The sequence below is a fragment of the Schistocerca americana genome, chromosome 7, assembly GCF_021461395.2.
Source record: "Schistocerca americana isolate TAMUIC-IGC-003095 chromosome 7, iqSchAmer2.1, whole genome shotgun sequence".
NCBI classification, from domain to species: domain Eukaryota; kingdom Metazoa; phylum Arthropoda; class Insecta; order Orthoptera; family Acrididae; genus Schistocerca; species Schistocerca americana.
Window position 1 is genome coordinate 498596564 of NC_060125.1, and position 26537 is coordinate 498623100.

The window sequence follows — 26537 nt, forward strand, 5'->3', positions numbered from 1 at the left end:
CTCACGCCCCACGTGTTGAGCAATTCGGCGGTACGTCCACCCGGCCTCCCGCATGCCCACTATACGCCCTCGCTCAAAGTCCGTCAACTGCACATACGGTTCACGTCCACGCTGTCGCGGCATGCTACCAGTGTTAAAGACTGCGATGGAGCTCCGTATGCCACGGCAAACTGGCTGACACTGACGGCGGCGGTGCACAAATGCTGCGCAGCTAGCGCCATTCGACGGTCAACACCGCGGTTCCTGGTGTGTCCGCTGTGCCGTGCGTGTGATCATTGCTTGTACAGCCCTCTCGCAGTGTCCGGAGCAAGTATGGTGGGTCTGACACACCGGTGTCAATGTGTTCTTTTTTCCATTTCCAGGAGTGCAGTTCTGAGTTCTAGGGGACTGATGACCACAGATGTTAAGTCCCATAGTGCTCAGAGCCATTTTTTTGAAGCACCTGGAAGACATAGGCGAGTATGTGAATGATTAGAATTGCAAGCCTCCAAGTAGTACGGCCACCACTGGTCATTCGTGTTGCTCGTGTTTAGTGTTGTAACCGAGCCTGGTAGGTTATACGAGACTCGTGGACAGCATCACATGTTGAGTGATCACCGTGAAGGACAAGGAGATGATGTGTACATGTCTGAGACAGCGCTATCAGCACCTGTGAGTGTTTGGGTCTCTGTTTCGTCAGCTGGTCGAAACGTGCAATATCCAGATTTGTGCGGCATTCAGCTGTGACAGTGGCTCGATACAGAACTGCACGGGAACGCGAGGTACCGGCCCACTATGGCTTTCCACCACAAGGAAGGCTCACCGTTTTGCGCACCAAGTATATCGCAACCCCTTCACGTTTGCGCCTACCCACCGAGGACATGTAATGGACTCCCTACAAGATCTTGGTAATCCCGCTCCACCGATCGGAGACTAGGAGCAGCCCAAACATAGGCAGCCATGAACATTAAAGCACAAATGGCTTCATTTGGTGTGGTGCTCCCTATTACTGGTGTTGTGTAGTGTTACGTGATGAATTGTAGTTGTGCTCTGCCTCAGAAGTACTTCGTCGGTGAGTATGGCAGTGACCTGGCTAGCGGTGTTACTTCTGGCGTTATGGAGTGGGGAACTACTAGGTATGATTTCAGTTCACGACTGGTTCTTACTGAGGAAAGTCTAGCGCCACAACGGAGCGTGTTGCCTATCACGTGACAGTACAGTGGTGCCGTTTATCAAAGGGACAATACTCGCCAACACATAGCACGTGTCTCTATGAACTGTCTGAGTGATGTTGAGATACTCCCGATGCCAACAAGAAACCCAGTTCCACACTGATATAAAAGCTCGAGCTCGAACGTAGCCCTGTCCCAATGCCTGTATCCAGGAAATCAAGGGCCTGTTACAGAGACGTGGCTCAGATTGGCTGAGGACAGGATACAATGGCATCGCTACTTTTCCTAACTGAATCACAGCTTATATCCAGCCCAGACGGGGTTCAATATTGTAAAGTGATGTTATACTGGAACGTTCTTTGTTAATTTGATTCTGTTTTGTAATAAATTAAATAACATCGTAGACCTTCTCAGCCCGTGAAGTTTCATTTCCTCCCCTTCTGAGTGCTTCATTTGTTTGTCAGGCAGTGTAGCTAATCAGGTGCAGTCCCACTTCTACTGAGCTACTGTAATTAATTTTCTGTCCTGCAATGGCGTAATTTGAGATCTGTCATTTTGGCGCTAGTGCGACAGTTGAAATGAGGATCTGCTTTACGTGCTTTCCTCTTTCTTATTGGAGCTATAGCGTCCCCGTTTGCTTCCAACTCGTTCACCGAGCACACTGTTTGTGAAAGTTTAGGCCATTTTGCAGACCCATTTAAAATGTACGCTGACAGTTTCTTCATTTCACCCGCAGCGTCAACAATAAAACAGTGATGATCAGATCATAAATGAACAGCTTTGGTGATCGGTTACGTAAGAAGCTGGTATACCAACTGACCATCGGAATAAGGGGATTTTGGACGAATAGTAAATATTTTATGAGGTGGTAGTAGACAAAGGTGACAAAAGTTATGGGATACTTATTAATATCGTGTCGGAGCTCCGTTTTCCCCTCATTTTACAAAATCTCGCAGTGGTATGGACTCAACAGGTCGTTGGAATTCCCCTGCAGAAATGTTAAACCATACTACCTACAGAGCTGTCCATGGTGTTGTCCACACGAACTCACATCTAGATTATGTCCCACAAATATTAGAGGTGATTCATGTCGAGCGATCTCGGTGGCCAAATCATTCGATTCAAACCAATCGCAAAGAATTGTGGCGCAGTGACGTGAAATCGTTGTTTGCCAACATGATGTCTATGAATGGCTGCAGTCAGGCTCCATGTAACTGGAAATAACTATTTCCAGTCAATGATCCGTTCAGTTGGACCAGAGGACCCTTTCCATTCCACATAAACAACAGCCCACACCGTTATGGAGCCACCGTCAGTTTGTGCACTGCCTTGTTTACAACTTGGGCCCATGGCTTCGTGGGGTCTGCGCCACACTCGAACCCTACCATCAGCTCTTACGAACTGAAATCTGGGCTCATCTGATCAGGCCACGGTTTTCCGTCGTCAAGGATCCAACCGATATGGTCACGAACCCATGAGAGGCGCTGCAGGCGATATCGTGCTGTTAGCAAAGGCACTCGCGTCGGTCGTCTGCTGCCATACCCCATTAAAGCCAAATTTCGACGCTCTGCCGTTCAAATGGTTCAAATGGATCTGAGCACTATGGGACTTAACATGTGAGGTCATCAGTCCCCTAGAACGTAGAACTACTTAAACCTAACTAACCTAGGGACGACACACACGTCCATGCCCGAGGCAGGATTCGAACCTGCGACCGTAGCGGCTGAAGGGCTGAAGGGCCCACTCCAGCCGGCGCTCTGCCGTAACTGATAATTCCATCACACGCCTCCACCCCCAACCCCACCCGCACCCCAATTAATTTCTGCTATTATTTACGTAGATTTACTTGTCTGTTAGCACTGACTACTCTACGCAAATGTCGCTGCTCTCGGCCATTGTGTTGCCCGTGGTGAGAGGTAATGAGTGAAATATGGTATTCTCGGCACACTCTTGACACTGTGGATGTGAGAATACTGAATTCTCTGTTTCCGAAATGGTACATCCCATGCATCTAGGACGAAGTATCATTCCGTGTTCGAAGTCTTTCCGTAGTGCGACCGCAGTCTCGACGGAAACCTTTTCATATGAGGCATCTGTGTGCAAATGACAGTCGCCCAATGCATTTTCCTTTTTACCTAGTGTACGCTATATGTGTTCACGTTGCTATACCGTGCCTTTTGTCTTACCAATGTATAGACTAATTCGAATAAAAAGTTTCCTATGGCATTTATTGTTTACAAAGGTGCTGTATAGCTTGTTGGGGAGATAAGCTTTTTCTTTCATTTCGTGTGTTGATTCCGCTCCAGTTATTAACGATTGTCATTTTTTGTTGTTGTCTAGTTGTGCTTGAGTTTACATATTTAGATTTTTCAACTTCGATTGTGGCTGTGATTCGTTGGCCAATTCTACTGTATAATTTGTACTCAGTAATGTTGACTGTCACGATCTGGTATTTGTGTACGACTTTTTTAATTGGAACGCCACGGCTGCTTTTAGAGAATACGGTAGATGTTCACGGAACCGGATTGCCAGATTCAAGAGTGTTTACTTCTGTTTGCACTAAACTACTTGACAGTGGAATCGCACCCAGCAATCATACTTCAACCTAACGTGCATACGAACAGAGTGTGGATGAAGTACAAGTCGTTATTCAGTAAGGGAAAACGTAGTTCTTCTCCAAACACGCGCAGAATATATACATGTATTTGACTTCCATACTCAAGAATATGGCGGACGTTACGTATACACGGCCTCTAGCCTTATCGTTAACAGCGGATATAACAACTTCGAGAAGGAGATGAGAGTAGGCGATAGGAATTTTATCGTTAACAATTTGCAAATCAACGAGTTATCCCACTAACAATGTTTACTCAGGAACCCATTTTCACTGGTGACAACATCAATAACAATCACATTAGCGGTTCGCCGAAAATCCATAGTGCTTTTGAGGACGGTCGCAGGTTCGAATTCTGCCTCGGGCATGGGTGTGTGTGATGTCCTTAGGATAGTTAGGTTTAAGTAGTTCTAAGTTCTAGGGGACTGATGACCTCAGAAGATAAGTCCCGTAGTGCTCAGAGCCATTTGAACCATTTTTTTTTGCTTTTGAGGAAAAACATTTTCAACAGCTCGTCTTTACAAATGTGTAGTGTACTATGACAATCAGTTGACTGGGCCAGTTGTTATACTCCATCATCTCACAGAACGCCAGAATTTAAGAAAGCTTTGGAAGACCTAAGATCAGATAAGACAGGAGAGATAGAAAACATTCAATCAGAATTTTTAAAATCATCGGGGGAGTGTAGAATATATAAATCTGTGGATGTGTAGAATATGTAAAACTGGCGATATGCCATCAGAGTTTCGAAAAAAAAAATCGTCACAACATTTCACACGTCTGTAAGAGCCGTCAAGTGCGAGAATTATCGCAAATTCAGCTTATGTATGTAGGTTGCTGACAAGAATTATTATAGAGATGAACGGAAAAAAATTGAGAATGAGGATCAGTTTGGCTTTAGGAAAGATAAAGGCACCAGAGAGGCAGTTCTAATGTTGCGGCTGATAATGGAAGCAAGACCTGGAATAAAGGTTCGACAATGTAAAATGGTGCAAGATGTTCGAAATTCTGAGAAAAATAGTTTCAGCGATAGGGAGAGAAGGGCAATATACAGCATGTGCAAGAGCCTAGAGGGAATAATAAGAGTGGGTGACTAAGAACGAAGTACTCGGATTAAAAAGGTGTAAGACAGGCATGTAGTCTTTCGCCCCTACTGTTCGGTCTGTACATCGAAGAAGCAATGATGGAAATAAAAGAAAGGTTCAGGAGTGGAATTAAAATTCAAGATGAAAGGATATCAATGGTACGATTAGCTGCTGGCATTGCTATTGTTAGTGAAAGTTAATGGAACGAACAATCTATTGAGTACAGAATATGGACTGTGAGTAAATCGAAGAAAACCGAAGGTAATGAGAAGTAGCAGAAATGAATACAGCGAGAAACTTAACATCAGGATTGACGGTAACGGGGTAATGCAGTTATGGAATTCTCCTACCTAGGAGGAAAAGCATCCATATGCTTTAATTCGAAGAAGAAATTTCTGAGAATGTACGTTCGGAGCACATCACTCTATGGTAGTGAAACATGGACTGTGGGAAACCGGAACAGAATATAGTTGAAGTATTTAAGATGTGGTTCTACATACTAGTGCTAAAAATTAAGTGGGCTGATGAGGTAAGCAATGAGGAAGTTCTGCGGAGAATCAGAGAGGAAAAGAATATGTAGAAGACGCCGAGAAGAAGAAGGGACAGGATGATAGGACGTCGGCTAAGACAAGAGGGAATGACTTCCATGGTACTAGAGGGAGCTGTAGAGGACAAAAACAGTAGAGGTAGACAGAGATCAGAATATATCCAGAAAATAATTGAGGACGTAAGCTGTAGATGAAGGGGTTGGCACAGGAGAGGAATTTGTGGCGGGCCGCATCAAATAAGTCATAAGACTGATGAATAAAAAAGAAAGAAAGAAAGAAAACGGTAAGTGAAGTTCAAAACTCAAATACAACTGACGTTCAAAACTGAAATATACCTTTCCCAAAACAGTTTGATAAACTCTCAAAAATTCAAGTGAAAATGGACTTCTAATTTCTCCGACTACGGTAAACTTGCTATAATAATGTAGACTTCATTTTTCGGTAAGCGGTGTGGTTCCTTGTTCATGTGCTTTCTCGCTGCGTGGGGGACGGAGATGAGTTCGATTACCCGTGGATGCAAATTTTGAAACATATGTTCAATGTGCACGAGCTACGAGCATTTAAGTGAAGCGTAAAATACAGAGAGACAGAAAAATTTAAATTGAGTATTTTTAAACATAAAACCTCAATTAACAGTCTTTTGTAAGAGACGGGTAATTAATAATTTCTGTTTGCAATGTAAACTGAATTTTTGTAGGTAGCACACATTTAGAAATAAGAATACGTTCATTTTTCACATAGATGACAGTTATATGTGTTAATTAACATATATTTCATTAGTCTTATATTTCAATGACGTAGATATTCGAACTGAACTTCTTACTGACGAAAGTGAAAGCATGTGACAGTGACGTTATTCACCAGGAATTAACTTACGTATATGGGCGGCCACGTGCAAAGTCGTGTCCCTGTTAACATCTTTCAATCCCCAGTACCCCATTGTAATACATGGAGTTAAACGCACCCGGACGCATGGTTGGCCTACGACGATTTGGTGACCAGCCATTAATGAAGGTGCAGAGACATTTGATGCGCGGTTTAATTTTAACCATGAACAAGGGAGCTTGGTTTTTTTTTTTTTTTTCGAGGTTCGTGCACTTGGCCACTAGACATTCTTGAAAACGAAGTTCCAGCATTATTGGAATACGTTTTCTGCCTTATAGGATGAAGGGGTCCCTGCAGATTCTAGCCGTCAGATGAAACCTCAATTAAACTTAACCTCCCTCGTGGATCGACAGAAGTGGTCGCGTTTCGTAGACAAGAAAGTCTCCCCCCGTTTAAGTTTTTGCCTGTTATTATGGTTGGAAGGCGAAACCTACAAAGAAAATGGAAATACAATAGACGAATCAATCGGATTATGAATAGTGCGGCATCCATATAAGAACGCCAACACGATCACAAAGGAGCTACCGGTGGTTTTGTCAAGAGAAATCGAAAGTGCACTGAAGTCGGAGATGTTGCTAAAACGCTCCTGTGACTTTTTGTTTAGTTTGCATTCTAACAACATTATCTCTGTAACCAAAATAAATTAGACATGTTGTACGAAAAGTTTTATTCGAATTAGTGTATACTACCACCTACTAAAATATTTCCTAAGCTGACTACCTGGCACTACCCATGTATTCATTTTTCCAAATTTCTATTATAACCAAAATCAAAAAACCGACTGTGTTTGTTCAGCTATATCCAAAAAATTCATTTCCATTTATTCGTGAAAAAACTTTTGAAATTATGACGTAGTTTCTGTACGCTTGACATGAGAGTTCGTAAACGTCTGTACTTCTTCATAGCTCTATAGACCGCTATTGTTTTTATCCTACAACCATTGCGCTTCGCAGGTGTCAGAAACGCCGCCAGGTGTGAAGGATTTCCTTAAGTTGACTGGACTGAAGGAGCGTCCCAGTTGTAAAAAACAAATGTATTGAAACTTCATGCATGATGCTACATTTTGTTACGCATCTCAGTGTATATGGCATCATATCTCTTGAATTATATGTCGTACAATGATAGATTTGTGTAGATACATTCAGCGACATATTTCGATACTACCTGCAAAATACGTTACGAATAGTGTTAATATCAAAGAAGTAATAAATTTAACTTCATGAATGATGCGGCAATTTCTCAAGCATCTCAGTGCTTATGACGTCATATCTTATAATTATGTCTCATATAAGATATTGAGATACATATGTGGACTGTCTGCAAAATGTCTTGCGAATAGAGTTAGTAGCAAAGAAGTAATAAATAAAACGTGATGAATAACGCGACAGTTTTTCATGCATCGCATTGTTCATGCCTTCATATCTTCTGAACTACGGTAAGTAGGTGGTTATTACACCCACAGCGATTGTAGCCTCACAGAATGGGACATGTGTACCGAGTTTAGTTGAAATCGATGCAGTGGTTTAGGAGATGTGGAACATGCACACATGCATAGCTTCTATACAATTTTTGTTGTATGTATGGATTCCTTATGGAAAATCTGTACATACTTCTATTGTCAAGTCGAAGCAGAAAATAAGTAATACTTTAACAGACACTGGAGAAAAGAACAGCAATCAATCACGAAATCCAATCTACATCAACCGACACTGTTTACTACGTGACACTTTGGACTAATGTCACCTGTTGTTATATGGTGCGAAACTGTGTAGTACTGATGTTTCCTCTTACGATACACTCCTGGAAATTGAAATAAGAACACCGTGAATTCATTGTCCCAGGAAGGGGAAACTTTATTGACACATTCCTGGGGTCAGATACATCACATGATCACACTGACAGAACCACAGGCACATAGACACAGGCAACAGAGCATGCACAATGTCGGCTCTAGTACAGTGTATATCCACCTTTCGCAGCAATGCAGGCTGCTATTCTCCCATGGAGACGATCGTAGAGATGCTGGATGTAGTCCTGTGGAACGGCTTGCCATGCCATTTCCACCTGGCGCCTCAGTTGGACCAGCGTTCGTGCTGGACGTGCAGACCGCGTGAGACGACGCTTCATCCAGTCCCAAACATGCTCAATGGGGGACAGATCCGGAGATCTTGCTGGCCAGGGTAGTTGACTTACACCTTCTAGAGCACGTTGGGTGGCACGGGATACATACGGACGTGCATTGTCCTGTTGGAACAGCAAGTTCCCTTGCCGGTCTAGGAATGGTAGAACGATGGGTTCGATGACGGTTTGGATGTACCGTGCACTATTCAGTGTCCCCTCGACGATCACCAGTGGTGTACGGCCAGTGTAGGAGATCGCTCCCCACACCATGATGCCGGGTGTTGGCCCTGTGTGCCTCGGTCGTATGCAGTCCTGATTGTGGCGCTCACCTGCACGGCGCCAAACACGCATACGACCATCATTGACACCAAGGCAGAAGCGACTCTCATCGCTGATGACGACACGTCTCCATTCGTCCCTCCATTCACGCCTGTCGCGACACCACTGGAGGCGGGCTGCACGATGTTGGGGCGTGAGCGGAAGACGGCCTAACGGTGTGCGGGACCGTAGCCCAGCTTCATGGAGACGGTTGCGAATGGTCCTCGCCGATACCCCAGGAGCAACAGTGACCCTAATTTGCTGGGAAGTGGCGGTGCGGTCCCCTACGGCACTGCGTAGGATCCTACGGTCTTGGCGTGCATCCGTGCGTCGCTGCGGTCCGGTCCCAGGTCGACGGGCACGTGCACCTTCCGCCGACCACTGGCGACAACATCGATGTACTGTGGAGACCTCACGCCCCACGTGTTGAGCAATTCGGCGGTACGTCCACCCGGCCTCCCGCATGCCCACTATACGCCCTCGCTCAAAGTCCGTCAACTGCACATACGGTTCACGTCCACGCTGTCGCGGCATGCTACCAGTGTTAAAGACTGCGATGGAGCTCCGTATGCCACGGCAAACTGGCTGACACTGACGGCGGCGGTGCACAAATGCTGCGCAGCTAGCGCCATTCGACGGCCAACACCGCGGTTCCTGGTGTGTCCGCTGTGCCGTGCGTGTGATCATTGCTTGTACAGCCCTCTCGCAGTGTCCGGAGCAAGTATGGTGGGTCTGACACACCGGTGTCAATGTGTTCTTTTTTCCATTTCCAGGAGTGTATTTTGTGAACTATCTTGTATTTGTTCCTGATTCTCCCGTTTCAAAATTTTTAACACTGGAGATGGCTACGTAATAGTTGAAATCTAGATCTGCTACAATAAAACAACTCATTTCGCAATCCACTGCTGTTCTTTTCTCCATTGTCTTTATTCCACGATCGGTGCGCACAAAGATCATATGGATTCCAATCCAATTAAAATAATTCAGTAATTTTTACCCAGTTAGTTACGTCCAATGTGATTAGGTTTCCCTGTTTTGTTACTCATAAAAAAGGGACTACTTCCAGTAACATTCTGAGATTTCCTTAACTCTTAGTGAACAAACGTACAGATTAATATGAAAAGATGCTATACTGCCAAGGCCCCCGAAATCAGTTTAAATGTACTTGTGAGTAAATGATAAAAAATAAGAGCAGGTAATCTCGCACATCGGGGTAAAATATTAATTTTCCAAGCACAGGAGGCCCAGATTAAGGTGGCAAGCTCTTAGAAAATTACGTTCACATCAAGGTAATTACTCCTTTACGGATGATAAAAATAAGATACAGCACAACAAATTTTATAAACAATTAATTACGCAAAGAAGCTTGCCATTACGTGGACGTAATTAGCTAAGATTTGCTTTCATCTCTGAGAAAGCTTAACAACCAGATACTTTCCTTAACGAGTATTAGTAGCAAGGCAATAACGATGAAGAAAATTCCAAGGCGTAGGGCTCTTTTTGGCAGCGTGAACCTCTTTGACTAAATGGCAGCTTAAGAAATAACGCCGCTTCCGGTTTAGTGCTTAGCTTGATGGACATGCAAGCAATTTCCCTGCACCCTCCAGCCTTACTGCTCTGATTCTGGACGCTAACAGCTCCAGTAGATCTAATGATTCATCGTGTTACTTCCCCTCTTTTCTTCCTTAGCATCCACAGTTGTTATCGGTAGTTAAAGAAGGCGAGATGTATATTTTTGAAGGATAATTGTAATAGTTACAGATCCTACCACTTTAAACTATTTTGCAGGACATTAAACCGCAAGCTATGTATCAGGGAAAGAGTAATGATATTTCGGGAACACATTTGTCTACGTAACATATTTAAGCGATTAACATCGCAAAATCACAGACTAATGTTAGCGCCAGAAAAGCCATCGTTAATGTGAAATGCTGGTACATTAACAACCGGTGCAACCCAAAGAATGTTGAAGGCAAGCATGCAAACATGCACGCATTGTGTCACACGGGTACCGGATGTTAGTTTTTGGGCGCAGTTTCATGTTTTTTGCACTTGGTCAGTCAATACAAGGACGGTTAATATTGTTTGTGGGTGACGCTGGAATTGTCGTCCAATGATGCCCGGTGCATGCTCGATTGGAAACAGATATGGCGATCGAGCAGGCCAAGGATGCATGCCCACATTTTGTAGAGCATGTTAGTTACAACAGCGGTATATGAGCGAGCGTTAGCCTGTTGGAAAACACCCCCTGGAATGCTGTTCATAAATGACGGCACAACAGGTAGAGTGATCAGACTGACGTACAAATTAGCAGTCAGGGTGAGTGGGATAATCATCAGAGAGCTCCTGCTGTTGTACAAAATTGCACTACAGACCTTAACTCTAGATGTAGGTCCCGTATGTCCTGCAAGCAGCCAGGTTAGTTGCAGGCCTTGAACTGGTTTCCTTCCCCGGAACTGGCTTCCTTACAACCTGTACACGGCCGTCACTGCCTCCGACAGAGAACCATCTTTCGTCAGAAAACACAACAGACTTCCTCCCTGCCCTCCAATGAGCTCTCGCTTGACACCAATGAAGTCGCAAACGGCGGTGGTTTGGGGTCAGTGTAAAACACGGTCAGAGCGCCTGGTTCGGAGATGTCCTTGAAGTAATCGATTTGAAACAGTTCGATGTGTCACTGAGGCGCCACCTAAATCGCTGCTGCAGATGTAGTACGATGCGCTAGAGGCATACGCCGTACACGATAGTCATCCCTCGAGGTATTTTCACCTGTTCGTCTTGCCACCGTACATTCTCGTCACCACACCAGAATCCGCCTACACTGTACAGCGGCTAAATTCCTACCAAGTCTTTCTGCACTATCACAGAAGGAACATCCAGCTTCTCGTACCCCTCTTAAACGACCTCGTTTAAACTCAGTGAGGTGATGGTGATGGCATCTTTGTAGCATTGAAGGCATTCTTGACTAACAACATTTCGCCAACTCCAGTCTCAGGTTAACCAACGCTCACGACCATTACAGTGTGTATTTAAAGAAAAGCTGATTGGCACCATCATAGTGGCTCCACAAGCGCCACTATTATGCGACTGGCGTCAAACTTGAGTAGATATGTATCTCACAGGTAGAAAAAACCAATTTTCGTTTACGTCCAACAGCTCCTTCTTGGTCTTGCAATTTCTTTTCTGTATTTAGTTACCAATGCTCCAAACATGGTCATTTATCCCGTATATTACGATAGTGTGCCAAGTGAATTCTCTGACTGCATACTTTTTTCCATTGCATAGGGATATATTCATCCAGTTGCCCCTTAGAACTCCTGTTGGTTACCTCCACTGCTTTTGGCTACCTCTTCTGCAAATACTGGCACCTTTTCTAAGTACAGTAGGCATTTTTCAAGCATTTCATCCTCGATCGCAAAATAGTTTCGCAATCTCAACAGTCGAGAAATGGTCCAATCCGGCGATCACATTTCTCCGCCTATGCATATTCATTTACACGTTGTTGTTGTTGTTGTTGTTGTTGTTGTTGTGGCCTTCAGTCCTGAGATTGGTTTGATGCAGCTCTCCATGCTACTCTATCCTGTGCAAGCTTCTTCATCTCCCAGTACCTACTGCAGCCTACATCCTTCTGAATCTACTTAGTGTATTCATCTCTTTGTCTCCCTCTACGATTTTTACCCTCCACACTGACCTCCAGTATTAAATCCCTTGATGCCTCAGAACATGTCCTACCAACCTATCCCTTCTTCTAGTCAAGTTGTGCCACAAATTTCTCTTCTCCCCAATTCTATTCAATACCTACTCATTAGTTATGTGATCTACCCATCTAATCTTCAGCATTCTTCTGTAGGACCACATTTCGAAGGTTTCTATTCTCTTTTTGTCTAAACTATTTATTGTCCACGTTTCACTTCCATACATGGCTACACTCCATACAAATACTCTCAGAAAAGACTTCCTGACATATCTATACTCGATGTTAAGAAATTTCTCTTCTTCAGAAACGCTTTCCTTGCCATTGCCAGGCTACATTTTATATCCTCTCTACTTCGACCATCATCAGTTATTTTACTCCCCAATTAGCAAAACTCCTTTACTACGTTAAGTGTCTCATTTCCTAATCTAATTCCCTCAGCATCACTCGACTTAATTCGACTACATTCCATTATCCTCGTTTTGTTTTTGTTGATGTTCGTCTTATATCCTACTTTCAATACACTGTCCATTCCGTTTCTAGTACCTCACGCCGCGGAAGTCCAACACGAGCCAGAACAAATGGACGTGGTCAGCCCATAGAGGGCTCCGCGTCCGCGGTGGCTATTCAACGCAGCGGCTCTCGCGCAGCGAGGGCGCCACCGCTACGCCACGTGCAGACAGCGGCCAATAGCCGCTCCCTCCGGTTTTGTGTATAGGGACCCGCTCTGCCCTAGTCCATCAGAGGGTTGGATCCCCTCAGTCGACGACGTCAGGTTGCAACGCCTGGGCTACTCTCAGGTTGTACTCTCCATCTTCGGCGGTTGTGTCTGTCTGTCTGTCTGTCTGCCTGACCGTCGCTTCCTGCTGTCGCTGTTCGTCCGTCTGTCCGCCTGCCTGCTCGCTGTCCGCCGCCGCCGCTGCTGCCTGCTGTCTGTCCGTCCGTCCGTCCGTCCGTCCGTCCGTCTGCCTGTTCGCCGTCGTCTGCTGTCCGTCCGTCCGCCTGTTCGTCGCCGCCACCATCCGGTGCCCGCCGCCGCCGCCAGCCGGTGCCCGCCGCCGCCGTCGCCATCCGGTGCCCGCCGCCGCCGCCGCCGTCGCCGCCGTTGCCGCCTGGTCGCCGCCGTCGCCGCCGTCGCCGCCGTCGCCGCCGTCGCCGCCGTCCTGACCCTGGTCTACGGCCGTCTTCGTCTTCATCCGTCTTCGTCTTTGTCTGTCCCCAGTTTCTGTCCTTTCCTCTTCGTTCTGTTCGTTATTGTTTCTCTCTACCGTCATGTCCGCCCCCACCACCGCTGCCACCGCTACCACCACCGCCATAGTTTATACTTCCCCTTCCGCCGCCTCCTCCACTATAACTTGGTGTGCCCAGTCCCACCCCCCTTCTTCCATCCCACCTCTCCTCACTCCCCCTTCACCCTCTATCTTTGTCGCCCCCTCTCCCGCTTCTTCCTCTCGCTCCTCTCGTTCTGATCCTTTCCCCCCACTCCCCCTACCTGTCACTGCAGCTCCGGCTCGGGTGGTGGCCCGTCGGGCCACTGTCCACGCCCAGCTCTCCCCGTCACCTTCGCCATCACCGCCGCCACTGCCACCGTCATCGTCATCGTCGCCGTCGCCTTCGCCTTCGCCGTCACCGTCACCATCTCCGGCGCCGGCTCCGGCCCCGGGACCTGCCCCTCCCCGCCACATTCCCGTTGTTCCCATCCCCCACACCTCCTCCACCACCGTCAAGCGCCCCAGTGGCACCCCTGCTTCCTCTGCTTCCAAAAAGGCTCCGCCTCGTCCTCCTTCCCCCACCCATGATGCCATGGATGTCTCCCCGCCTGTCCCTGCCCCCTCATCCTCCTCCTCTACCCCCTCCTCCTACCGCTACCTCCTCTCCCGTCCTGATCCCTCTCTCCTTGCAGCCCGGAACCTCACCCTCTTCCTTCGCCAGCATTGTCCTGGTGCCCCCGTCTCCCTCCTCACTCCTCGCTGTGATTCGGTCCTCATCTCCTCCCCCAGCCCAACCCTCCACACATACCTCCTTTCCCGCATCCCTGTCACCCGCTTTGGCCCTCATGCCTCTCTCACCCCTGCTCCTTCACCACCTCCCTCCCGCCAACCCCAACCTCCGCATCGTCCGCCAACTGTCACCGCCGTGATCACTCGGCTTAGTCCAGTGATCACGGAGGAGGAGGTGTTGGCGGAGCTCAAGGCGCATCCCCATTTGGAGGTGCGTGCGGTTCGCCGAATACATAACGCTGCCGGCCCCACCCGCCTTATGCGGGTTTTTTCTGAGCACGCCCCCTCCATTGACCGTCTCCTGAAGGAGGGTGCCCTCCTTTTTAACCAGCGGTACAAGGTCGACCCCTCCCGTTCCCCTCCTCAATCCCTGCACTGCCAGAGGTGTCTGCGCTATAACGCGCACCCCACAGCTGAGTGCCGCGAGGCCCCCACCTGCCCGCATTGTCGGCAAGCGCACTTCCTCAGGCAGTGCCCTAACCTCCAATCCCCTCCTTCCTGCAATACCTGCAATCTCCCCCATCCCACCTACTCCCAAAAGTGTAAAGCCCGACCCCCTCCAACCACTCCTGAACTCACCATCCCTGTCCGTCCCCTGGACGCCCCCACCCCTCCTGGCAATTCCCTTCGTCCCCCCCCCCCCCCCACCGCTGAGGACGTCATCAGGTTCCTTACCATCGTCCTCCAGAATGTTCATCCCTTTCAGCACCCTCACACCCTCTAGCAGATCTCCCTTGCTGCCCATTCCATCTTCCAACTCAAGATGTACGCCACCTACTCCAACAACCAGGCCCATTTCACCTTCTCCCGCCTTGACACCCTCGTCTAAATCCCTATCATAGCGCGCCAGCAACGTATCCTTTTCAACAACATCCGCTCCCTACCCGCCAACAGGAACCTCTTCCTGCACACCCTTGCCACCCACCGCGTGGATGCCTTCCTCCTTAATGTAACCTTCCTCCAACCCCACCATACCGTTCACACTTCGCCCTACCTCCTCCACCGCTCCGATAATCCCCTCCCAATTGCGCGTGGCTGAGTTGCCATTGGTCACCACCGCCAGATCCCCGTTCGGCTCCAACCTCTCCTTCCCGACCCCACCGAACACCTGATCCTTAGTCTCTTCTTCCCCGGCCTTACCGTTACCTGCGCCACCATCTATGTCCGCCCCAACGCTCCTATTCCCTTCGACTTCCTCTCCCACGTCGATCGTACCTTTTCCTCCTACGTGATCGCCGCCGACCTCAACATCCATAGTCGTTCCGCTGCCCAGTTACGGCGGTGGCATTGGTTCCTCTCCACCCTTCAAGGCGACCTCGTCCCCATCCCCCAGCATACCCGTCCCGAATCCAACTCCACTCCTGATGTTATCCTCTCCTCCCCCAACCTCCTTGGCCACATAATGGTGGATGTCCTGGAACCTATTGGTAGCGACCATCTCCCTGTCCTCCTCACCATTTCAGACGGTCGTCGCCCTCGCCCCGATCCTCGTACTGATCCTCCCCCTAAGTATGTCCACGACTATTCCCGAGCCGACTGGAATGCCTACCGGGATACCCTTTCCACCCAGGTCGATAGCCACCCTCTCACCTACCACCACCCTGACGATGTCACCCATGCCGCCTCCTTTCTCCAGCAGACCTTGTCTGAGGCCGTGGAGGCCCACGTTCCTACTGTCGCCATCCACCCCCACCATCCTACCTTACCCCCACAGGCCGTTCTCCTCCTCTGTGAATCCCGTCGTCTCTACCGTGCCTTCCTCCGCACGCGTGACCCGGACACACTACGACGCCACCGGCAACTCCAGCGACACGTTTGTAATTTGCTCGCGGCTAAGAAACGCCGGGACTGGCGACAGACATGCACCCGTTTAAATGCAACCCTACCAATCAACTCGTCCAAGTTCTGGTCGGCCTTCCGTCGCCTTACCGGAACTAAACCCTCCCCCTACTATCCTCTTCTCCACGATGATCACCCCTTCCCTGACACCCTTAGTAAGGCCAATCACTTTGCCTCCTACCTCTCTGATGTTTTCTCCATCCCCGACGATCCCCAGTTCGATTACTCCCTCTTCCCAGATATCCGCGATCGAACTGACACCTCTGTCCCTCCCCTCGCTCCTGGTTTCCAGTACTTGGACAACATTACACACACGGAACTCAATGCCCCTATCACTACACAGGATCTCATTGATACACTCCGCACAAAACGCAACACCGCTCCTGGTCACGATCGTGCCACCTACCGTCACCTTCATGAAGCTCCTGTCTCTTTCCTCTCCACCCTGGCCAGGCTCTACAATGTAGTCCTGTCCACCGGTTACTACCCCGACCTGTGGAAAACCTCCCGTATCCTCATGTTCCTTAAACCTGGCAAACTGCCGTCCCATCAGCCTTACCTCGGTCTTCAACAAGGTCCTGGAATCTATCCTCACCCGCCGCATCCACCAGCATCTCCGCCAGCACCGCCTCGTTCCCGTCACCCAGTGTGGCTTTCGGCCATCCTTCTCTTCCGACGATCTTCTCCTTCACCTCACTCATCTCCTTTCCGAACAGCTTAATTCCCGTCGCTCCGCAATCTTCCTCTCCCTTGACCTCGAACGCGCTTATGACCGCGTCTGGCATTCCGGTCTCCTCTTCAAGCTCCAAACCTTTGCCCTTCCCATTAACTACGTCCGTCTGATCGGTTCCTTTCTCTCCCGCCGTCCTTCCTATGTCACCATCCATAACACCGATTCCTACACCTTTTTCCCCTCTGCCGGTGTGCCCCAAGGCTCCGTCCTCTCCCCCCTTCTGTACCTTTTGTACACGGCGGACATGCCGCCGCCGTCGCCCCCCGTCCACCTCCTCCAGTTTGCCGATGACACCGCGTTCCTTGCCCTTGCCCCCACCCTGCAACGCTCCCAACGTCTTCTCCAATCCCATCTTGACCGGTTCACCGCTTGGTGCAACCAGTGGTTGCTCAAGGTCAATCCCTCCAAAACCCAGGCGATCATTGTAGGCAAAACCACCCCTTCCTTCCGCCTCCTTGATTTCTATCTCACCATCTATGGCCGTCCTATCGCCCTCACTCCCAACCTTAAGTACCTTGGCGTCACCCTCGACCGTCGCCTCTCCTGGACTCCCCATCTCCAGACGATCCAAGCCAAGGCACGTTCACGTCTCCGTCTCCTCAAGCTCCTTTCCAGCCGCACGTGGGGTCTGGACCCCTCCACAATCCTCCACACCTATAAATCACTCATCCGCCCTATCCTTTGTTACGCCCATCCAGCCTGGATCTCCGCCCCCCCTACCTTCTATAAATCCCTCCAAATCCTTGAACGCCATGCTCTCTGCCTTGCCTATCGCATCCGTCTCCCCTCCCCCACGCGGATCCTGTATGATCTCATCCCCTTCCCCCACCTCCTTCTTTTCCTTGAAAGGATACGGATCCTGTACACCTCCCGTAAACTTGATCCTCCTCACCCGCTCGTGTCCCCGATCCTCTCCCACCCCCGCCCGCTGCCGCGCCTGTATTCCCACGTCCCACCCGGTCTCCATCTCTCCACCCTCCTTACCCTCTCCCAAGGTGGCTTCCGCCAGCTCCCCCTCCCTGATGATGTCCTCGTCCCCTCCATCTACCCCTCTTATCAACTTTGATCCTCCCCCCCCACCTCCTGTGTCCTCTCCTTTAGGCACCCCCCCTCCCTCCCTTCCCTTCCCTCCTCTTTCCTTTCCCCCCTCCCTCCTCCCCTCTCCACCGGGCTTCCCCTCCCCCTTTCTCCCTCCCCCTCTCTCCTTTGCCCGTGGCATCTCTGCTCCCCCCTCCCCCATTCCCCTTCCCATTCCTCCTCCTCCACCTCCTCTCTTGGCAGGTCCCCGGACTCGTACACGCTCAGTGAACATTCGCGCGCCGGAGATCATCGCCGTCAGTGTTTCGTGTGTGTGCCTTCGTTTGTGTGTAGTGTTGTTCGCCGTCACGCCCCCACCGTTCACGTGCCGTCGCCATCATCCATGTTCTGTGCATCGTGTCGCCCAGTGTTAGTGATGTTTCTCGTCCAGCGTGAACGGCTCCATGTTTTTTCGATTTTTAGTGTCTACATTTTTTTGCCCACCGTTTTTACTGTCTACTCTGTGCCTCCTTTATGTACTACTTGTTGTAACACTCAAGGCTGAAGAGCGGCGTATTGTGCTGCTGCCAGCCCGCCTTTGTATAAGGTGCTAAAATCACAATAAAGAAGAAAAAAAAAAAAAAGCCCTAGTCCAGTCACTCTGGTACTCGCTCTGGATGGAGTTTCTATCTCGGCGGTACTGCGTTCTTGTCGTTGCTCGTTGTTGACTTTTGCCTGGCTCTGGTTCCGAGTGGATTTAGTGTTGATGTTTGGTGTTGTGGTTTCTACAAGCCTCTCTTGTTTATCTCTTCCTTGTTGTGTCGGTCGTGGTCGGTTGTTGTCGGTTGTCGTTGGTCTATCATCCGACTCGTCCTTGTGTGTACCCTGTGGTGCGTGCTCCACCGCCGGCGTCTTCCCCGCCTGGCGGCTCCGGTCCACAGCCCAAGGCGTTTCCACAGTTGGATGTGGTTACTACACCGTTCAACTGCCCTTCCAAGTCCTTTGCTGTTTCTGACAGAATTACAATGTTATCGGCGAACCTCAAAGATTTTATTTCTTCTCCATGGATTTTAATACCTACTCCGAACTTTGCCGGCCGAAGTGGCCGTGCGGTTAAAGGCGCTGCAGTCTGGAACCGCAAGACCGCTACGGTCGCAGGTTCGAATCCTGCCTCGGGCATGGATGTTTGTGATGTCCTTAGGTTAGTTAGGTTTAACTAGTTTTAAGTTCTAGGGGACTAATGACCTTAGCAGTTGAGTCCCATAGTGCTCAGAGCCATTTGAACCATTTGAACTCCGAACTTTTCTTTTGTTTCCTTTACTGCTTGCTCAATATACAGATTGAACAGCGTTGGGGAGAGCCTACAACCCTGTCTCACTCCCTTCCCAACCGCTGCTTCTCTTTCATGTCCCTCGACTCTTATAATTGCCCTCTGGTTTCTGTACAAATTGTAAATAGCCTTTCGCTTTCTGTATTTTACCCCTGCCACCTTCAGGATTTGAAAGAGAGTATTCCAGTCAACATTGTCAAAAGCTTCCTCTAAATCTATAAATGCTAGAAACGTAGGTTTGCCTTTACTTAATCTTCCTTCTAAGATAAGTCGTAGGGTCAGAATTGCCTCACGTGTTCCAACATTTCTACGGAATCCAAACTGATCTTCCCCGAGGTCGGCTTCTACCAGTTTTTCCATTCGTCTGTAAAGAATTCGCGTTAGTATTTTGCAGCTGTGACTTATTTAACTGATAGTTCGGTAATTTTCACATCTGTCAACACCTGCTTTCTTTGGGATTGGAATTATTATATTCTTGAAGTCTGAGGGAATTTCGCCTGTCTCATACATCTTGCTCACCAGTTGGTAGAGTTTTGTCAGTACCGGCTCTCCTAGGCTGTCAGTAGTTCTAATGGAATGTTGTCTACTCCCGGGGCCTTGTTTCGACTTAGGTCTTTCAGTGCTCTGTCAAACTCTTCATGTAGTATCATATCTCCCATTTCATCTTCATCTACATCTTCTTCCATTTCCATAATATTGTCCTCAAGAACATCGCCCCTGTATAGACCCTCTATATACTCCTTCCACCTTTCTGCTTTCCCTTCTTTGCTTAGAACTGGGTTTCCATCTGAGGTCTTGATATTCATGCAAGTGGTTCTCTTTTCTCCAAAGGTCTCTTTAACTTTGCTGTAGGCAGTATCTATCTTATCCCTCGTGAGATAAGCCTCTACATTTGTCTGCTAGCCATCCCTGCTTGGCCATTTTGCACTTCCTGTCGATCTCATTTTTTAAACGTTTGTATTCCTTTTTGCTTGCTTCACTTACTGCATTTTTGTATTTTCTCGTTTCATCAATTAAATTCAGTATCTCTTATGTTACCCAAGGATTTCAGCTGGCCCTCGTCTTTTTACCTACTTGAACCTCTGCTGCCTTCACTATTTCATTCCTCAAAGCTACCCATTCTTCTTCTCTTGTATTTCTTTCCGCCATTCGTGTCAATTGTTCCCCTATGCACTCCCTGAAAGTCTGTACAACCTCTGGTTCTTTCAGTTTATCCAGGTCCCATCTCCTTAAGTACTCACCTTTTTGCAGTTTCCTCAGTTTTAATCTACAGTCCATAACCAATAGATTGTGGTCAGAGTCCACATCTGCCCCTGGAAATGTCTTACAATTTAAAACCTGGTTCCTAAATCTCTGTCTTACCATTATATAATCTATCTGAAACCTTTTAGTATCGCCAGGGTTCTTCCATGTATACAACCTTCTTTCATGATTCTTGAACCAAGTGTTAGCTATGATTAAAGTTATGCTCTGTGCAAAATTCTACCAGGCCGTTTCCTATTTCATTTCCTAGCCCGAATCCATATTCACCTACTACGTTTCCTTCTCTTCCTTTTCCTACTGTCGAATTCCAGTCACTCATGACTATTAAATTTTCGCCTCCCTTCACTATCTGAATAATTTATTGTTTTTCACCATACATGTCATCAATTTCTTCATCACCTGCAGAGCTAGTTGGCATATAAACTTGTACTACTGTAGTAGGCGTGGGCTTCGTGTCTATCTTGGCCACAATAGTGCGTTCACTGTGCTGTTTGTAGTAGCTTACCCGCACTCCTATTTTTTTTATTCATTATTAAGCCTACTCCCGCATTACCCCTATTCGATTCTGTATTTATAACCCTGTATTCACGTGACCAAAAGTCTTGTTCCTCCTGCCACCGAACTTCACTAATTCCCCCTACATCTAACTTTAACCTATTCATTTCCCTTTTTAGATTTTCTAATCTACCTGCCCTATTAATGGATCTGACATTCCACGCTCCGATCCCTAGAACGCCAGTTTCCTTTCTCCTGATAACGACGTTTTCCTGAGTAGTCCCCGCCCGGAGATCCAAATGGGGAACTATTTTACCTCCGGAATATTTTACCCAAGAGGACGCCATCATCATTTAACCATACAGTAAATCTGCATGCCCTCGGGAAAAATTACGGCTATAGTTTCCCCTTGCTTTCAGCCGTTTGCAGTACCAGCACATCAAGGCCGCCGGCCGCGGTGGTCTCGTGGTTCTAGGCGCGCAGTCCGGAACCGTGCGACTGCTACGGTCGCAGGTTCGAATCCTGCCTCGGGCATGGATGTGTGTGATGTCCTTAGGTTAGTTAGGTTTAAGTAGTTCTAAGTTCTAGGGGACTGATAACCACAGCAGTTGAGTCCCATAGTGCTCAGAGCCATTTGAACCAACATCAAGGCCGTTTTGGTTAGTGTTACAAGGCTAGGTCAGTCAATCATCCAGACTGTTGCCCCTGAAACTACTGAAAAGACTGCTGCCCCTCTTCAGGAACCACTCGTTTGTATGGCCTCTCAACAGATACCCCTCCGTTGTGGTTGCACCAACGGTACAGCTATCTGTGTCGTTGAGGCACGCAAGCCTTCCCACCAACGGCGAAGTCCATGGTTCATGGGGGGGGGTCTTCATTTACATGACGCCTGCCAATTTTATTTTATTTACTTATTTATTTTTTCAATTTAATGTGTAGTAGTCAAGTATTTTGAATCGTACAATGCAACCAGATTTACGAAAGGAACGCGTTTACGGTTTTAGCCTTAAGCACCTGCTTCATCAGATGCAGCATGCATGTCTGCTGTCGGTCGTCACATTGTGTAATCGATGTTGAACCTCGCGTTGACATTGTCGGTAACAAGCAGCGCAACCCACAGTACAGTCGAGAGACCAGAGTTTCACCACCCGCGACTCATTGTCAATGTTTTCGGCGGGGGAACTTATCAGTTCGTTCCTAACATAAAAGAAAGATCCAAATGTTATACTCCCTTCCGACTAAGCGATGTGTACCTATCGGGACATGCTCCATATTCCAGCTACAAACTAAAGATATGACAGTATACCAGAGACACGTGAATGTGGATCATCGGCACCCCCGACCATATCGTCTGGGAGTGTGCCATTAGTCAAGACGTTAAGACCAGGCTAGTAACGTCTTTGGTGGTACAATAGTCCGTAAGGCAATGAGGAATGAGGAACTGTGGCTCATGTGGAAGTCGCTGCCAGCCAAAATACCAAATTATGGGCAGAGACCAAATATAAGTTCAGCTGAAATTTGTGCGAACGACCTGATGGTACTCAGAAAGGGTACATTAAATGTAGTCCTTGAAATGGTATTTGTTGCTCTTACAAGAGTCTTACCTCATGGCGAAATTGAAATAGTTTCTGTGAGTTAGTATGGTGGAGACTATGCTTGACAACCGGAATATATTTATCACTAGTTCCTTTTACCGAACTCCCAACTCAGGTGATTCAGTTGCTGAACAGAACAGTGTTGTGTCAAATAGGTTCGCTATTCCTACAATGATAATAGGTGGGGATTTCAATCTACCCTCGATATGTTAGCGAAAGTTTGTGTTCGAAGCCGGAGGTGGATATAAAACTTAGTCAAGAGATTGTACTAAATGCTTTGTCCGAAAATTATTTTGTGCTTTTAATTCCGTAGCACACTCGAAGTGTAAGTAGTTGTGAAAATATACATGACCTCTTAGTAACATATAATCATCAGTAAATAGGGAGCATACGGAGATTAGTGACCACAAGTTCGCTGTAGTGATACTGGTCACCGCAGGATACAAATCCACAAAAAACACACTCGAAAAAAGTAGATAAAAATTCGGTTGACGTCTTCCTAAGAGATAGTCCTCGCTCCTTCCAACCTACCTAAATATAGATCAGATGTGGCTTAAATTCGAAGAAATAATATCGCCGACTGTTAAGAGATTTATAATGAATAAATTAGTAAGATGGTACTGACACCCCTAGTTGAACAAAACGTGTCAGAACTCTGTTAAAGAAGGAACGAGAAAAGCATACCAAATTTAAACAAACACAAAATCTCCAAGATAGGCGATGTTTAACTGAATCTTAAAACACAGCGTAGACTTAAAAGCGGAATTCTTATAATAGTTTGCACACTTAACGAAACTCTGACTCGACATTTGGCAGAAAATCCTACGAGGGTCTGACCATATATAAAGTACACCAGCGGCAAGATACAACAATATCTTCACTGCACGATACTAATGGTAATGTTACCGCTGACAGTGTCACTAACACAGAGATACTAAACACAGTTTTCCAGAATGCCTTCACCAAAGAAGACGAAATAAACATTCCAGAATTAGAACCAACAACAGCTCCCAACATGAGTAACTTAGAAGTAGGTATAATCGGAGCAGCGAAACAGCTTAACTCACTTAATAAAGGAAAGGCCTCTGGAAAATATTTTGTACCTGTTAGGTTCTTTCCACAGTATGCTGATACAGTAGCTTCATGCTTAACCACCATATACAACTGTTCGCTCGTCGAAAAATCCATACCTATAGAGTAGAAGGCTGCATATGTCACACCACCGCTCAAGAAAGGAAATGGGAGAATCTGATGAATTACAGAACCAAATCACTAACGTCGATCTGCAGTAGGATTCTAGAACAGATTCTGTGTTCATTGTGAGATCTGCGGAGGTAAGAGTTGGCACGGATACAGTAAATACCGTTCTTGTGATGCACAACTAGCTCCATTCACGCGAAGTGATGAGTACTATCTACAGGGGATCGCAAATTGATTCCATATTTCTAGAGTTCTAGAAAGCTTTCGACACCGTTCCCTGTAAGAGACGTCTCATCAGATTGTGTACCTGTGAAGTATCGTTTCAGTTGTGCGAGTGGATTCGTGATTTCCTGTTAAAAGGTCACAGTGCACAATAATCGTCGGAAAGTCATCGGGCAAAATAGAAGTGATACCTGGCATTCCCCGAGGAAGTTTTATAGGCCCTATGCTGTTACTAATCTCCATAAAAATTTAGGAGACAATATGAGCATCCCCCTTAGACTGTTTGCAGATAATGCTATCAGTTAACGTTTAGCGAAGTCATTCAGACACGATCTCTGTATGGTGCGAAACTCTGAATAAGAAAAATTATTGAGTCATCCATAAGAGTACTAAAAGAAATTCGTTAAATTTCGGTTACACAATAAATAAGACAAATCGTAAACGCTGTCTGCTGAAACTAACACGTAGGAATTACAATTACGAATAACTTAAATTCGAATGTTAGTATATATAAAGTTGAGGGTAAGGGAAATCAAAAACAGCGTTTTATTGGCCGAACAGGAGATGCAACAAGTCTGCTAAAGAGACTGGCTACACCACGGTTGTCCGTCCTCTGCCAGAGTATTACTGTGCGGTGTGGGATCCTTACAAGGTAGAATAGACTGAACGCATAGAAAAAGTTCAAAGAAGAGAAGCTCCTTTTGTATCAGCTCAAAACGAAGGAGAGAGTGTCACGGGCGTGATAAGCGAGTTGGTGTGGCAATTATTAAAACGGAGGTGTTTTTCGTTGCAGTGAAATTTTTTCACGATATTTCAATCGTTAACTTTCTCCTCTGAATGCGCAAACACTTTGTTGCCACCATCCTGTATATGGAGAAATGATCATTCCTTTAAAATAAGGTAATATCAGAGTTGTTAGGGAAGGATTTAAGTGTTCGTTTTTCCCACGCGCTATTAAAGAGTGGAACGGTAGAGAAACAGTCTGAAGGTGCGTCGGATAACACTCTTCCAAGTGTGAACTGAGAGGTAGTCAGGTAGATATAGATGTAGATGAAGCCTACACGGCCGAAAGACAACCAAGAAGGGGTAATGAGACGCACCACGGCAGAACGTCCAGCAACAAAAACATTCCGTATGTAGTAAACAGATGAGGCTCTGGGAGGTCCAGGAAAGATTTCATCAGTTCCTGACAGACATTTGTCAGTTTCTGCGCCTTGGGTGGTACAGTATCACGGCTCCTGTGAATCCTGAGTCGTGTCTCAGCGTGCCAGAGGTTAATTATGCAGAAAAATGAGAAAACATAGCTTGGTTCTGGTACTAAGTGCAGTAATGTAGAATAGTGTAGTGTTTTAGCAGACTAATCCAGAATAATAAATTACAAAATCTGTGCTGAGGCAGTGTATCAAAGATCAGCAGACCAGTAGCTTGTGCCTTTTGGATTATTTATGAAAACATATCTGTGCACCGATGGCAAAAGGGTAGAACGTGTATTAAATTATTATTTTTAAGTAAATATTTTACGTACATTTTTTCCTTAAACACCTTAATACGTAATTACACCATCACATTTGAAATTATGTTAGAGTGTTGCGTGCGATATTCATGATAACTGGTCTGTCCTTTCATGTAAATAACAGAATAAAAGAAAATAGCAAATCAATAATTTTCGCCAAAAGTTATTGTGAGTAATGATATCCGTCCATTTCCAAGTTTCAACGTAATATAAATATGTGTTTAGGAAAGAGATATGTTTTTCTTTTTTATGGGACATGGGTGGGAAAGGCACTTCTTTTTTCTGTCCGAACTGGACAAGCTAGCAATATTACCGTTCCTCTTGCGACGTTTTGATACAGGGTGTATAATATTTAATAATCATTCTGTGAGGGAAAATAATGTAAATATTGGTACATAACATAGTAAGGAATAAACTGGTAGTTACACTGCCAAGAAAACATCTGACAGAACTGTAACGGCCATTCTTTTAGAAGTAATAATCACAATGTGTTTTTAAGGAACAGAAAATTAACTATTCGCGGTACACTATGCTACATTATGATATCGTGCAGAGCACAGGAACTTCTTAAAGTTTCTGAATGGTTAAGAAAAATAATAATAATATAATAACAATATCTTCAATTTGTAAGCATCCTGCATCGATACTTGCCACCCCTAAAGAGTCGAGGTCTTGCAAGAACGACGTCATTGGCGATATGGAATAGGAAGGGTGCATAGGAAATGGATAAACAAAGGATCAGGAAAGAAAAGTACGTGTGGTTGTTTTCGACAGTAAAGGAACGTATATGTGTTGTGTTTTTCCTTATTTTATGTGAAGAGTGCAACCAGAGCAAACTAGCAACAATGAAACTGAATTAACAACATAGTAAGGTGTCAACCCTCTTTTTTTCCGCAAACACCACCAACTGCCTA